At 36.3% G+C, this 16,794-nt stretch overlaps 1 protein-coding gene across 2 annotated transcripts in view; it reads left to right on the top strand.

Moving 5' to 3' along the window:
- The window catches only part of RAB3C (RAB3C, member RAS oncogene family), a 291,721-nt gene that overhangs the window by 96,453 nt on the left and 178,474 nt on the right, over window positions 1-16,794 (top strand). The window lies entirely within an intron of this gene.

The raw sequence follows: 16,794 nt of genomic DNA, 5'->3' as shown, positions 1-16,794 counted from the left end.
TTTGCACCAGCATAGAGGACAGGGTAATGACCTAGAATCAAAGAAGGATTTATAAAACAGATCTCTTCTTTTACTGGCAGGTAGTAGCTAGATTATTTTTGTGCGTGTGTGTGTGTGTTTAAGGTACATATGTCGGGGGAGTGGGCAAGGAAAATAATCCTAGGAACAGCCATGGAAGCTCATGAAAATATTTAGAAGCAACATTTTAGAGCAATAATGGTAAATGATTGTTTGGGGTCTATTCCAAAATTTAAGTTGTAGAAAACAATCTCCTACTTTATGATGCTAAATTCCTAAGTATTTTTCATGTAAGACATAAAATATATAAAAAATATTGAAAACTAAGTTTTGGTGGCTAGGAATAAAATTTACGTGGGTCCATGTCTGGTATTTGATAACACATAGATATGTACTTGGATATTATGCTACAAATAGCTGAAATTTTTACATTTAATTTATATTTACATTCAAAGCGATTACAGATAGTAATTTGTATTTCTAGTGGAAAACATGGAGCTGCCTGACCATTGGTTAACGTCAAGTAAAGATATTTCATGTGACAAGATAGCAAGATAAGTCACTTGTCAGAAAAGTCATTAGAAAAAAAATATGAAGAGTTTCAAAACACTATTTATTGTTTGTATTTTAACATAGTCTTCCCTGCATATTTCAGAGAAAAGTATTAATATGCTAGCTTTTAGAAACAAATATTTTTGAATTACTAACAAATATTTTTTCCAGCTCTGCCTAAGACATTTATTTTAAACTGAATAAAAATTTAAATTCACCCATTCTCTATTGTCTCTACATTTTAACAATAACCCAACTGCAAATCATTCCAATTCCCATATAATTGTAACTTCTTTTTGAAAAGCTTAGAATTATATGAATCATGCTAAGTTCTTTTATTATTGACTAAAAGGGCATATTCTAATCTTTTCCTATCTTTGCTGGATGTAGGGTATAAATAGAAAATCCCCATTTCACCAGGGAAAGGCTATTATGTGTCCAAAAAGCCTTCCTCCCCTCCCTCCCCCAGCTTAGGAAACATTCACATTTTAGATGCTGGCTAATATATGTTTCCTGAGCTGATGGACTGTAAGCTGGTTGTATTTGGCCCCTGTCATCTTATTCCACCCCAATGATGCAAGCCAGAACAGAGACACTGTGTCAGGTCCTATGAACAAGAACATGATGTGGTAGTGTAAAGCAAGGAGACAGCGTGGAGTGGAGGAAAGGAGGAAACAGTGAGGAAAATTATGAAGGAGGAGCAGCAGAGTGGGGGTATGAGGAAGGAGAGAGATTGAGGGTTCTGTGAATGTCATGGTTCAGGACTTGAAACTCGGCTCATTTTTAGGGGGTTCTCAGTAGATTCCTTGATCACTATGAGACTCTTTGCACAACTGGAACTAGATCTTCTCTAGAGCCACTTTCATCTCTAGGATGCTAGGCTTCTCTTAATCTTAATTGTGAATACCCTGAAAGGAGAATCTTTGTTTTGACTGAAGACACAATATTTGGAGCACTTCAATCTCATTTTTTTTGAGGCAGACAATTCTGTTATAGTACAAGTCTGTGTCTTTATCTAGAACATGGTAATTCTCTAGATCATGGACCTTTACCTTACGATTTTTCCACATGGAATGATACATTTCAGTTCTTTATAGTCTCATAGCATACTGTGTATCTGACCAAAGGCAGTTGTTTTTGTTTAACATGTTTTCTGTAGTTTTCTCCCTGAAAATGATGCCTTCAGATATCTTTGCTGTATGTGAATGCTTTTAACCTCAAATTCAGCTAGTTAATGCTGTTATTTTGTTGAAAAATCAGAATCAGAATCAGAGAATCCCAATGTGAATTATTCAGCAAATTCATGCAGGCTTTTCTTTGCCCAGTGAAATAAGCAGAGGCAGTATTTTCTTCAGAATCAGTGAGCAGTAAACATATCCTTTAGGTAATGTACTGTTTGATTTTCAGTGCAGAAATGTGTGCTACACTCTTTCTTTTAGAGGTTCAGTTTGTCAGCAGATTTTTGTGTCATTCTAATTTTTGCTTGTTTCTCTGGGAATCTAAAATTTCTCCATCTGAATATTTTAAATGATTGAGGGCCAAAATTTATAAACTGAAGTAAACAGGGAAATCAACCTTGTTAATGAATGGTAGTAAGGGAAATGTGGCACTAATTTACAACAAATAAGAGAATTAAAGAAAGGGAAGGAGTTAATTTTTGAATGAGGATTCAGAAGTTTCCCTTTTTAAAAAAATGAGATACCCCATAAACAATACCAACACTTTAGCTACTTGTTAATTAGGCCATTGAACTTTCCTTTGAGATCCTAGAATCTGAAAACGTAATTAGCTTTGCAAGGCCATTAGTGAAGGAGAAAAGCTTATATTGCCTAGAAACCAGATCAAGAATGATTCAGAAATCTGTGCTTTTTGCATGTGGCATTATTGAAGTGAATTGTAAAAATAAAATGACCTGGACACTTGTATGTTATACAAAACAAAAACAAAAAACTGCTCAGCAACTTACTAGGGAAAACATATTAGTTATCCTCTGTATTCATTTTCTACTGGTATAACAAATCACCACATACTTATGGCATACAATACACAAATATATTATCTTATAGTTCTCAAGTTAGAAGTCCAAAATCAGTCCCACTGGACGACAGTCAGGGTGTTGGCAGGGCTTCATTCCGCCTGGAGGATCTAGAAGAGAATAGGTTTCCTTGTGTTTACCCAGCTTGTAGAGATTTTCTGCATTCCTAGACTCATGGCCACTTCCTCCCTCCATCAGCACATCTCCTTCTCTTCTGACCTTCCAGTATCCCTCTTATAACGGTTTGTGATTACTTTGGGCCTGTTCAGATAATCCAAGATAGTCTTCTCATCTCAAGACCCTTAATCGCATCTTCTAAAGACCTTTTGCACTATAAGTTAATACATTCACAGGTTCAGGGGATTTGGATTTGGACTTTAGTAAAGGGCTATTATTCAGTCCACCACATCCCCCGTTGCTTCACTCAACTGTTTAAACAGCAAGTACATAAATCTTAATGGAATAAAGGCTAATTTTAAAATTTATTTAGAATTTTTTTTTTTAATTTTTGTGGGAAAATGGGTCTGTCAATAGAGAACTGATTATGTTCAGGAAGAAAATATATGCTGTTTGTGCAAATATTATTTATATCAAGGCTTACTTGTTTCTAATCCTTAAAACAGATTAAAAGTATCAAAAAAGACATGACCAAAGCAGGAAATAGTGAGGCACTGCTTCCCATGTTTATTTTATTTCATTTAAAAAATATTTAATTGACAAATAAAAGCTGCATCTATTCAAGGTGCACAACATGGTAAATCAAGAACATCCACAACCATTACAGATGAATATTGTGGTATTGCCAGTGTGAAGATCTGTGTTATCCTTGAAAAGAAGAAAATGAAACTGGTACTAAACTAGAATATCAGTTTGGAAAATTGGACAGGCAATTACACCAGAGGAAAATTTGTACTGTGGTGAAGTACTTTTTGTTCCCATGAGAGAAATTAACATTTAAATGGCTACTATTAAGCAATCTCACAAAAATGAAGATGAAGTAGCATAGAACACCTGAGTGAATACTTTTTACTTTTGCCGTTCTACTACCTGCAGGAATAAGTTTATAGTTGTCAGAACAAATCTTTACTATGAACTGCCTTGAGCCACAGTGAAGAGAGAGGAATCATTTGTATTTGGGAATAGTGGCTGGAATTGAGGATACGTAAAAGAAAAAGCTAGAGATGGAACTTGAAGCCATAACATGGGGCCTATAAATACTAGACTAGGAAAGAATTCTTAGTTCAGTAGGAAATGGTGGGGTGGTGACTGGGGATTTTAAGCAAGATTGGGATATTTTAGGAAGATTCCTATGACCTTCTTTTAGAGGCAGATTGATTAGGAAAGTAAGTTAATGAAAAAGTGAGCAAATTGTAGCTGAGATAATGCTGGAAGAAGGGAAGGAACAGATCTGAGGCTGTGCGAAGGAAGCACCTTTGTGATTTATCAGCTGATTAGCTGTGGGTCAAAAGGAAAGGGGAGGCTCAAAGAGGAAAACAAGGTTTCCAAAGTTCAAGCTTTTGTAACTGATGATGGCATTATCAAGAAGTGATATGTCACGAAGAAAAACATTTGTATTGTTGAGGCGAGGCAGGTGAAGGTTCAGTTTGGAAGATATTGAGTGTAGGGTGACTGCAGACATGACAATGGTGATGTCAAGTGAGCTAGACAGAAAACTCAGGAAGACAGGTCAAGGTTAGAAAGAAAATATGAATCAACTACTTAGAGGTTATATGCTTATGTGACTGAACATGAGAGTGGCAGTAAGGTCGACTCTTATTCATTATATCGTCAAATAGTTTTTTTGTACATCGGTCATTTTGTCACTGCCACTGTGTTAAAATAGAATGAAAAAGACATTCTTGAGGCATTATTATTTAAAGACAGTTTTTGGCCGGGCGTGGTGGCTCACGCCTGTAATCCCAGCACTTTGAGAGGCCGAGGCAGGTGGATCATGGGGTCAGGAGATCGAGACTGTCCTGGCTAACACGGTGAAACCCCGTCTCTATTAAAAACACAAAAAATTAGCTAGGCGTGGTGGCGGGCGCCTGTAGTCCCAGCTACTTGGGAGGCTGAGGCAGGAGAATGGTGTGAACCCGGCAGGCGGAACTTGCAGTGAGTCAGGATCGCGCCACTGCACTCCAGCCTGGGCGACAGAGCAAGACTCAGTCTTAAAAAAAAGAAAAAATACAGTTTTTAAGATTATTTCAGAAATACTAAGAAACCCAAAGATTGTTGATTCCTGCTACACTGAACTGTAATTCTCTGCAAATCAAGCTGCATACTGTATGGTACATAACTATTACGAGGGAAGTCTAAGAGAAGGAATTTAAATTAATGACTGAGAGCATTTGAGATCATTCCAGGATCACCTTTCCATGAGTCCATATATTTTCTCAAGATTTGGAGATTTACTCAACATATTCCTGACAGTTTGCAAGTTTGCAAAATTATAACACAAAGGACTGTATTATCAACTAGCACTTTCCTTAGCTCTATAGTGTTCTGTACATCATTAAACGTGCAACAAATGATGTTTCCTTGCCTAAAGTGGATATTTTCTCCCTTTGTGTTTACTGAATTATCTTTTTTATGCCTTCAGCCTACTTTGAGAAATGAGGATTTACTGGAGGAATTTCTCTCTGTTCTCAGGGCCAGGAATATGTGATTCTCACGAGCATGGTTTTATTATTTTATGGTCATTATTTTATGACCCAAATATTGAATATTATATAGCTTTACACTATGCATATCTCTTTGCATTGGCTACAGAAAAGCATACAGACAAATTTTTGCCCACTTTTATAAATTTTAAAGATTGAAAATATGTGATTTGGAAAATAATTTAAATTTGAATTCCTGGCTTCATTCTTCTTATATACTTTTCCTCCTGGTCTGCAATTCTTTTTTGTTATTTTTCTGTTTAAAAATAAAATTATCTTTTTAATACACATTTTTGTAAACCACTTAGAATTGTATGTGGAACCAGTTATGTATATGTCTGCATTTTCGTTATATCTGCATATAGGCACATGAACACTGGAAATATGGGGATGATGTATTGATTTCCTATTGCTGCTGTAACAGGGTACCACAAGCTTAATGGCTTAAAAAAACACAAATGTATAGTTGTTCCCCCTTATCCATCGTTGCACTTTCTATAGTTTCAGTTCCTGTGGTCCACCATGGTTAAAAAATTGTAAATGGAAAATTCCAGAAATAAACAATTCATACATTTAAAATTGCATCCCATTCTGAGTAGTGTGATGAAATCTGACATTGTTCCACTCCATCCTGTCTAGGACATGAGTCATCCCTTTGTCCATACTATTCACACTGCATACGCTACCCTCCTGTTAGTAATATAGTGGCCACCTTGGATATCAGATCAACTGTCCCAATATCGCAGTGCTTACATTTGAGTAACTGTTATTTGACTTAATAATCTAATGGTAACAAAGCACAAGAGTATTGATGCTGACATATTGATATAATTGTTCTATTTTATTATTATTGTTCATCTCTTACTACGCTCAACTTATAAATTACACTTTATCATCGATATGTATAGGAAAAATATAGTACAGCCAGTCTCTGTATTTGTGCATTCCACATCCATGACTCCAACCAACCATGAATTGAAAATATCCAGAAAAACATGCATCTGCACTGAACATGTACAGACTTTTTACCCTTATTATTATTCTCTAAACAATACCATATAACAGCTATTTGCATAGCATTTACATTGTATTAGGTATTATAAGTAATCTAGAGATAATTTAAAGTATATAGGAGGGTCTACATACGTTATATGTGAATACTATGCCATTTTATACCAGGGACTTGAGCTTGTACAGATTTCAGTGTCCATGGAAGGTACTGGAACCAATTTCCATGGATACTGAGGAATAGCTCTGTTTCTTCAGGTTTTGGAATCAACCTAATTTTGGAACAGGACCTGGGATTGACAGAAGCGGTCTTCATCACTTCTTCTTTTGAGGCAGCCTAGAGATCTACAGGCCTCAGTTGGAATGCCAACTTAGGTCATAGGGTGCAACAGATAGTAGGCTATCAGGCCAAGTAAGTGGGCAGCTCTAGGAAGTGTATAGTGTCTTTTTTTTTTGACTGTGGCTTAGCTGAACATTCTTACCTGACCCCAAATCCAGGCTGGTTCATTGGAAAAAGATTAAGGATCTTCTTAATGAAGGCCCTCTTCAGGCCTGTTTGAATTTAGCAGCTCATATAGGAGGGGAGTATTAATTAATGAAAGGGCAATGTCTGCAGGAATAGCACTGCCAAATAAAACAATTACCTGGCTTTCTGGGGCATCAGAAGTCATCACAGCAAGATATCATTGTTCAAATTGGTGACCAGGAGTCGCAATCCTACTTTTGCCCTTGGCTGGCTGCATGCATTAGGGAAGATTTTACCTTGGCATGTAGGCTCCTGGGTCAAAAAAGACAGTGATGCTATTTGCTTGTTTTAGAGGCCCACTGGGAAATGTTTGTTACAGATTATCACAATGTGTTACTGATAATATATTACTGAATATATTGGTGTGGCAGTTTGTACTTAAAAAGATAAATGCTTAAGCTTATGTTTAATAAGAAAATGTGATTAGAATCTTTATTGACCCTAACTTTCGTGAGACACATACAGATACATGCTAATCCCTCATAGATACCAAAGGATGACTGTCTATATAGGGTTTGGTACTATCCATGGTTTCAGGCATCCACTGGGGGGTCTTGGATCATATTTCCCTCAGATAAGGGAAAACTACTGTATTATATTATGTTCTTGAGGTTAGCTGTCTAAAATGAATCTATTAGGCTGCATTCGTTCTGGAGGTTCCAGGAAGAATCTCCTGTCTTGTGCTTTCCAGTGTCCAGAAGCTGTCTGCATCCTTTGGTTCATGGCCTCTTCCTCTATCCTCAAACCCAGCATCTTCTGTCTTTAACTTTCTGTCTGCCGTTTATAAAGACTTATGTGATTACATGGAGCTCACTCAGAAAATCCAGAATAACTCCCCGTCTCAAGATCCTTAACTAAATTATATCTGCAAATTTCCTTCTCCCAAATAAGACCACATATTTGTAGGTTCCAGGAAATAGGATGTGGACATCATTGGGTTATTTTTCAGCCTGCAACAGATAAAAACTTCTTCTCTAAGAGAACTGGCTCAACTTAACATTAGTTAAGCTAATACAGTTGATCATTCATTCATTTAGTTGGCACACTTACCAGACTGTTATTGAGTTTCTACTATGAGCTAGGCATTCCTCTAGGAGCTCAGAAAATGGGAATACTATAGTGAATGCATTCACTAAGTTCCCTCTTCTCTCAGGGCTTAGATTCTATGTATAAATAAAATCCCAGGCATATGGAAAAAACATAGATACAGAAGGTGTTCGCCTTTCAGAGATGGAAGCATAGTTCAATGTGGCAGTAGCACAGAATACAAAGGAATGAAGTTATTGTGAGCTATGCTAGAAAGGTTATACTTAAAATGCAGGAAATAATTTTAAAAGAAAAGCAGGTGACATGATTAGATATGTAATTTATGAAGATGCCTGTGACTGAAATGTGAATTAGAGGGAAACAAGACTGGAATTAGAAAGACCAATTAGGACATGCTGCTTTAATCCAGGTGATAAGTGATGACAGTCTGAATTAGGTTAATAGCATTGGATGTTATTGGAGGCAGGAAGTACAATAATTTAAGGCAGCACAAAGAAGTTGAGAAATATCATGGCATTTGTAGAGTGACCTGTGGAGTCAAAGTTGATAGGAAAGAGTGAAAGACAAAAGGGGTAAAAGACAAATACCCCAAACAACACATAGTTTGGCTCATCATTTAGATACACTAGCATCCTTTCCAGTCACTACTGTATTATTTTGTATTCAGTTTATGAAGCCTTAGACTTAGGCCATTGAAAATTTATGAGCTAAGTCCCTGAATAGACTTGCTAAAGTTTTATTTGGTTTATTAGCTCAGTTTGTTCCACATTTCCTTCTCTAGGAACAGATTAGCAACAGTTGCTTCTAAATGTCTCCCATTTTAGGTATAATTAATAAAAATATTAACCACTAGTTTTGTTATGACTGATTATGGCTTGTGAGTCCTGTTGCTATCTGTGCTGCCCTTTGTTCTATAGCCGTCTCTAATTCTGACTCTCTGTGTGTGTGTGTGTATGTGTCTCTCTCTGTCTCATATACACACACACACACACACACACACACACGCATGCAAAGTTAATTCTTAGAGCCAGCTCTCTTAATCAAATGGCGGTAAAAGAGAGGACAGACTCATCAATAACTTTAATTTTGAAATAAATTTATAGGTAGCAGGGTCTCCTCTTGACCCATCCAGTTGTCCAGCCCATTGACCACTAACACAGTCCCTTGGAGGAGGGTAGAAGCCTTTGCCTATTTAATAACATCTCCCCAACAATGCTACCAATTTTGATACAAGCCCAATTACCCTCAAATAGAGTTGAAAAAAAGAAAAACTTTCCATTTTAAACCTCGAAGTGATTTCACTCAGTGACCTAGAGCTCAAGGACTTTTTCGTTTGCTAAGAATTCCAACCACCCAGCTCCCCAGTGAATAATAAAGACAATGTAATCATCTGTGTTTCTTTTAGTGGTTAATTGGGAACAGGATCATTTTATCCATCTTCATGAGTTGAAGCCCTTCTAGAAATGATTGTGGTTTGTTTTGCCCACCCACGAGATACCAAAATAACCTGCTATCTTCGCAAAATGTGCATCTATTCCCCCAAATCATATTTTATGCCAAGTTTTAAAAGAGAGGGAACCATGCCAGAATTCATTTTCAACCAAGTTTTATTTTCTATTTCTAGTGTTAGTGCATGGTAGACAGCTGGAGGATAGTTCCATTTAAGTTGATTTCTTCCTTGACACTGTTTCTTTTCAGATATGAATTAGCTAGAATAGTGCTAAAAATGAAGGTAACTAATTGTGGACTAAAAACAACAACAGAAGTAATTGCAAGTAAAGAAACCCAGTAAACATTTCAGTAATAATTTGCTTGGTGGTGGAGAGGACATTTTTTTGCTTGTGCTTAGGAACAATTAATTATATGAATGTTAGCAAATCGCACCTAATAAATTTTGGCCTATATGAATGTGGCATAAAGTGAGACACAAGGCAAAAAACAAGAAGACCCAATCCACCTAGAGAGAATGTAGCTTAATATTGGCATAAATTGCATTTAATATAATGAGCCTAATCTAAATGTTAGTGCAGTTGATCCTACATGTAAGATGCACTCAAAATATACTACAGAAATAATATGACTTGGCATTTAGATACACTAGTATCCTTTCTAGTCACTACTGTATTATTTTGTATTCTTCAGTTTATGAAGCCTTGGACTTAGACCATCAAAAATTTGTAAGCTAAGTCCCTGAATGTACTTGCTAAAATTTTATTTGATTTATTCCACATTTCCTTCTCTATCAACCTCCATTAACCATCTTAGACACTAGATGAATATGATATTTCCAATATATGAACTATTTTAATTAATTCTGGTAAATGCTTTAGCGAGGCCAAAATGTTTATTTCTATATAATACCAAAAATCATTTTACTTGGTGCCAAGAGGTATGGATATTTAATAACCTGTTTATTGTTCTCATGGTTTCTCCAGAACACCCATAAAGAAGGAATCTCGTAAAGATGTTATTGACTTCATTGACTTTTCCCCACTCACTTCTTTTCCATCTTCTACATATGAGATGCTCCTCATAGCTCAAGCCTGGCTGGCTGAAGGTATTTGACCCAAGAGCATGTTGTTTATGGCAGCCATGTGTACCCTGGCATAATCTTACCTCTGGGCTTACTCTTTAATGTAAGTGGTAGCATTTCCAGGACCCGGAATAGATCAAAGACAACTCTAAATTTCATACTTAAATTTTTGACAATGAGTTGACCTCTATGAGATCTGTAGACAATCTTCTCTTCTGATTCTCTATTCAGGGCACAGTCTATGCCACTTTTTGAAAGCCAACCATTTTATGCCACTAAATTATGAAGCCTTTACATAAAGTAACAATCCATTCAAAAGGTTTAGTTCCTCAACTCTCCTAAGAACATGTCATTTCTGCTGTCTTCTCAGGCCATAGATTCTACAGAAAGATCAGGAAACACTTGTTTTCTATATCACTTTGCAATCCATTTTAATTACTTTGTGTGACTTATTGATATTTCTTTGGCCTTTGAATCTGTGAGTAGGAGTTGATTACAGATTAAACTCTATAAGGATATTGCGTATCTTTGATTATCAATACTGACCCAGTAGTGATTTTTGTGAAGTCAAACATGTATTTGATTTGATTTTGCTTTTTTTGTAATTTTTACCTTAATAATTTAACACCTGGTAGTGAGTTAGATATATATCCTCCATAATAGGGACTAGAAATAGCTGACATTTGTTGACCTTTTACTCTGTGCCAGGTATTAGGCTAAGCATTCTACAAAGTTTATTCTCATTTAATCCCCACAGAAGCTCTATGAAGTTGATGCCATTTTTATTTCCATTTTTCCCAATAGAAAGGTGAAGCCTAGAGAGATAGAAGTAACTTTTCACAGGTAGCATGGCTACTATGAGACGAGACCAGAATTCAAGTCAGAAAATCTGACTCCAGAACCTGAACTCTTAATCATTACTATATACTACCTCTTATGCGAAGATAATATTGTTTTCTTAATTTAGATTCGGTATGGACAACTTATCCTGTTCCCTAGTGCCAACACAGTATTTCACAACAGACAATAAAAGTGAAGGTAATTTTCACAATGAGTTCCTAACATTTAACTGGCTTAGGGATGAGATCCTACAGCAATTTAAATATTTCAGTTATGTAGATGTCTATTTTGTAAACAGATAATTTAGAGAGCATCCCATGAAGTAATTCTGCTCAAGATAAGTTTTTTTTTTATTATTTATTTATTTATTTATTTATTTTTACCGTAGATATTTTGTTGAAGAAAAAAAAGTGTATGCCCTAGGTTAATTTCTGGTTGTGACCGTTCCAAGATTTGGATTGTGGGGGTTGTTAAAAACAGTGTTGCCGTGCCTGATGGTGAAGACAATAAGGCTTGATTATCCATTTCTCTAGTGGGAGAGCAGATGCAAAATTATTTCTTACAGAGAATCATGGCCTTTCCTCCTTCCATTCATTCCCTTGACACAAGTTAAGCGGGGTGGCAATGTCCTCTGTTCAGGCTGTTATTCCTGACAGCCTCCTCAACTTCTCCTCAAAGCCCTGAGAGGATACAACTCTTCTCCTTGTTCAGATGACTATTAAAGTAAACTGCTTAGTGTTAAGTGGTGTAATAGACAAATTGCACTCCAGATCAAATTCTTGTCTAATATTCTGTCACTCAATATTTAGCAAAAGCCCAGTGTGTGAAGCAATACTTAGGGGAGATATCTTGAAATTTATATGGCTCACTAATTCCTCTCAAATGCTTTACAATTTATACCTAGAGTTATGCATACTGGCATCCATCCAAAATGCCTCCTCCTAAGAGAATGACTTTTTAAAATTTATACCTTTCTCTAGAGGAAGAAATAAGATTATTGAGAAGCAACAGGAAAAGCTATATAGACCTGAATGACCCAGTTCTTGGCATTAAAAATAGGTGCTTCTAGTTAAGAATTCTATAGCCATTTGAGATGGTCTTAATGTTTTCTCATTTTAAAATATTATTTTAAAAAGTGAAACAATGGTAACTGCATTCATTCCTGTTTCAGTTATTTATTACTGTGTAACAAACTATACCAAAACTAAGTGGCTTAAAATATTTTATTACTTCTCGTGGTTTCCTGTGTCAGAAAACTGGACAGGACACAGTGTGGAGAATTCATCTCTCTCCACATGATGTATGCTGGAGTGAAATGTGCAAAATGGCATCTGTACTCACATGTCTGATACCTCAGCTGGGGTGGCTTGGACAGCTGGTGTTGGCTGGAATCACCTAACTGGGGTTGTATGTTTGGTGCCCCAGATTTCTGTCAGCTGGATTCTTTAATTTTCCTCCATGCAGTCTCTAGGTCTTTCTGTCTCTCTGTATCTTTTCACATAGTCTCTCCAACAGGGCAATCCAGCTTCTTTCGCAGCAGCTTAGGCCTCTGGAAAGTAAAAAACTTGAAACTGTCAGGTCTACTTTCTGCTTAGGCTAAGAAATGGCACAAGGTTCTTTGCTGCCTTTGTAGTTAAAGAAAAAAAAGCAGACTATAGAAAGGCATGAAAGATGAAGGAAGGATGTATAGTTAAGTGGAGATCATTAATATTTCTTATTATTATAGTTCTGTTAGGTTATAATATAGTGATATAACTAATAAGATTTGTAATAACAAATAAATCCAGTTGCCACATTTAAAAAGTGTAGCAATTGATCATAAGAGGCTATCATTGATGATAACTTACAGAAGATTTTCATGTTTTGCGATAAGTTGCTCTTAAGCCACTTTTATATCTGCTTATTACTAAGAACTATATATTTAAGTACCAAAAACCCACACATTATGATAGTTCACACAATTTCCAGTAAGAAAAAAAAAAGAATAAATTGCTTTATTTCTTTCAAGCCACTAGTTCATTTTTAGAATGAGGTCCACAGTGCACATACATCACAATTTCCTGTAGGGCTACTAAAAGTACAGATTCCCACACCCACTCTTGTCTTACTGAATCTAGTCTTTAGGCTGTGGGTGAGTGTATAATGAAATTTCTTCTGCATTTGTTCGTAAGTGGGCTGAGTTTTCTTTCCCCAAATGGAGAAGAGATTAACAACTGGAGAGTGTTGGAGACATATAGATGGGGTGTCTGCTGGATAAATATTGGTTTAATTCACAGGAAATGAAAAGCCAAGGAAAGAAGCAAGAAAGGGAAGAAGAGATGTTTCTTTCTCAGCATTGACACAGACATAAGGAGAAACCAGCCAAAACACCTTTACAATCTTTAAATCCACTAATTAAAACATCTATTTGGAAGGAGAAAATGTGGGTAATTACCAGGCGTAATAGACTGTCTGAGAGACACCAGGATTGAGACGGAAGAGCCTTGGTACAAAATGTCTTTTCAGGGAATATACATAATAATGTCATGTTGCTGAAAGCTTCTGGTAGGCAGGAAGCATGGCTTCATTGTGCACTGTACCTAGAACCCCGACATGCAATGAATACAAGTGGGTGTTTGATCTCAAAACATACTTTTTTTGCAAAATGTACTTTTGGACTAGAGTTTATCTATTTTCTGCTCACCTGTGATGTCACTGAAAAAATACACCAAATAAATCATATTTATACCATGATCCGATTAGTGTGTGGAACTGGTCTTCTTGTCCTTTAATCATAAGTGAATCTTCCATTCTTCCCTTCACAAAATGTGATTGTGTTCTGAAGATTCATGGACCCAAGCATATTTTAGACCAGGGGATCACAGTCTAGACTTCAGCTAGAGCAATAAAGTGATGCTTTTTCTTCAAGGTCAGAACACCCGAGGATGAGTAAGCCTGCTGCACAGTGGTTCTTTTCTGATACATCTGGCATGAAAATAGCTCCAGATGGTTGGACACTTAAAAGCCTAAAGTATGTATAGTCACAGCAATGAAAGAATAAGGTTTTATATGCAATTTAAATAGATATTAAAATATAGCCATGTCCCTTTTTATCTCAGTGTTTTATAAACTCAAAGTTTGGCTAATGGAATATTCACTGTTTGTTCAAATGTTTCAATAATGCATTTATTAAAAACAATAAATTAGTATACTATTAACCAGAAATGCAAATACATATTTGCTAGGAAGAAAATAATGTTCAGGAAAAAAGAACAAAGAATAGACTGACCTCATATTTATAAATAAATCGGAAGGATAGGTAATGATATCTTTTGCCAGTAGTTGTGATTTTATTTTGATGTTAAGCATAAAGTTTAGCCAACTACCACCAAGACACATTACATTTAAGTGGGAAAAACATTATGACAATTAGAATGTTACATTTTCTCTTGATCCTTTGACCCATATGCATCATTTTTACTGTATAGTAAGCACTGAGGTGGTAATAGCACTTCATTCAAATAGAAGTAAGCATCAATATCCACCACCTCCACCCCCAGATAGTTCCCTATCAATGCCTGTGTTTGAGGATTCTTCTTGGGCCAACTTTTCTGGAATTGCTTTTCCATTTATATTCCTTTTTCAATTATTTTCTCCAAAATAAAGTATTTAGACAATGGTTGTAAGTCCTTGGCACCTAAAATTTTATAATCCTTTAGAGATTCAAATATAATTTGGCTGGGCGTGGTGGCTCACACCTGTAATTGCAGCACTTTGGGAGGCTGAGGCGGGTGGATCACCTGAGGTTGGGAGTTTCAGACCAGCCTGACCAACATGGAGAAACCCCTTCTCTACTAAAAATACAAAATTAGCCTAGCGTGTTGGCGCATGCCTGTAATCCCAGCTACTCGGGAGGCTGAGGCAGGAAAATCACTTGAACCCAGGAGGCAGAGGTTGCAGTGAGCCAAGATCGCACTATTGCACTCCAGCCTGGGCAACAAGAGTGAAACTCCATCTCAAAATATTTATATGTATAATAAATATATATATTATATTCATACAATTATATAAATTATATAAATATAATTAAGATAAATTTATAATTATATAAATTTAATTATGGAAATATAATTAAGAAATTGTATATATATATAAAATTTCTTAAAACTTTGCAATTCACCTAGACTAGGAATGTAAATTATAATATAACCTGGGAATAAACATTTTTGGTTTCAAACTATGAGAAATAGGTCATAATATATCTTGGTTGATACAAACTATCACTTTTTTCTTCTTTTTACCCAAATGTAACAGAAAACTACAATATTTTATTTACTGTTCTTTGACTAAAATAGATACTAATTCAGCCAAGAGGTAGAGCTAAGTAATTGAAAAGTGACTCCAAGTGACTACTTCTATTCAGTAAAAGCTACCATAGATGGTCCAACATAAATCGCCCCACACATTCCTCTATTAGACTCTAAGTCCTTGAGTAAAGTACCTTTTCATATACATATGTCTCTGTAAACCCACTACCGAACCCAGTGACCAGAACATGCAGGGCTCAGTAAATGTTTGCCTGATGGCATGCCAATTCTAGTCTATGCACGGGCAGAACCTCTGAATGAAAAGCCAGAGTCACAGGCATCTGGAGGCTTTCCTGGATGTGCTCAACACCCCAGTTCATCCCACTATCCCATAAGTTCCCATCTGTTCAATTTTTAAAATTTGTATTTTTTATTATACTTTAAGTTCTAGGGTATATATGCACAACATGCAGGTTTGATACATAGGTATACATGTGCCGTGGTGGTTTGCTGCACCCATCAACTCATCATTGACATTAGGTATTTCTCTTAATGCTATCCCTCCCCCAACCTCCAACCCCCCAACAGGCCCCAGTGTGTGGTGTTCCCTGCCCTGTGTTCAAGTGATCTCATTGTTCAATTCCCACCTATGAGTGAGAACATGCAGTCTTCGGTTTTCTCTCCTTGTGATAGTTTGTTGAGAATAATGGTTTCCAGCTTCATACATGTCCATACAAAGGACATGAACTCATCCTTTTTTATGGCTGCATAGTATTTCATGGTGTGTATGTGCCACGTTTTCTTAATCCAGTCTATTATTGATGGACATTTGGGTTGGTTCCAAATCTTTGCTATTGAGAATACTGCCGCAATAAACATACATGTGCATGTGTCTTTATAGTAGCATGATTTATAATCCTTTGGGTATATACTCAATAATGGGATTGCTGGGTCAAATGGTAATTTTAGTTCTAGATCCTTGAGGAATCACCACACTGTCTTCTATGATGCTTGAACTCATTTACACTCCCAGCAACAGTGCAAAAGCATTCCTGTTTCTCCACATCCTCTCCAGTATCTGTTGTTTCCTGGCTGTTTAGTGATTGCCATTCTAACTGGCGTGAGATGATATCTCATTGTGATTTTGATTTGCATTTCTCTGATGACCAGTGATGATGAACATTTTTTCATGTGTCTGTTGGCTGCATAGATATCTTCTTTTGAGAAGTGTCTTGTTCATATCCTTTGCCCACTTTTTGATGGAGTTGTTTGTTTTTCTCTTGTAAATT

The sequence above is a fragment of the Chlorocebus sabaeus genome, chromosome 4 (assembly GCF_047675955.1).
Source record: "Chlorocebus sabaeus isolate Y175 chromosome 4, mChlSab1.0.hap1, whole genome shotgun sequence".
NCBI lineage: Eukaryota > Metazoa > Chordata > Mammalia > Primates > Cercopithecidae > Chlorocebus > Chlorocebus sabaeus.
Note: the sequence above shows the minus strand (reverse complement) of the source record. Positions and strands in the feature narration are given on the sequence as shown.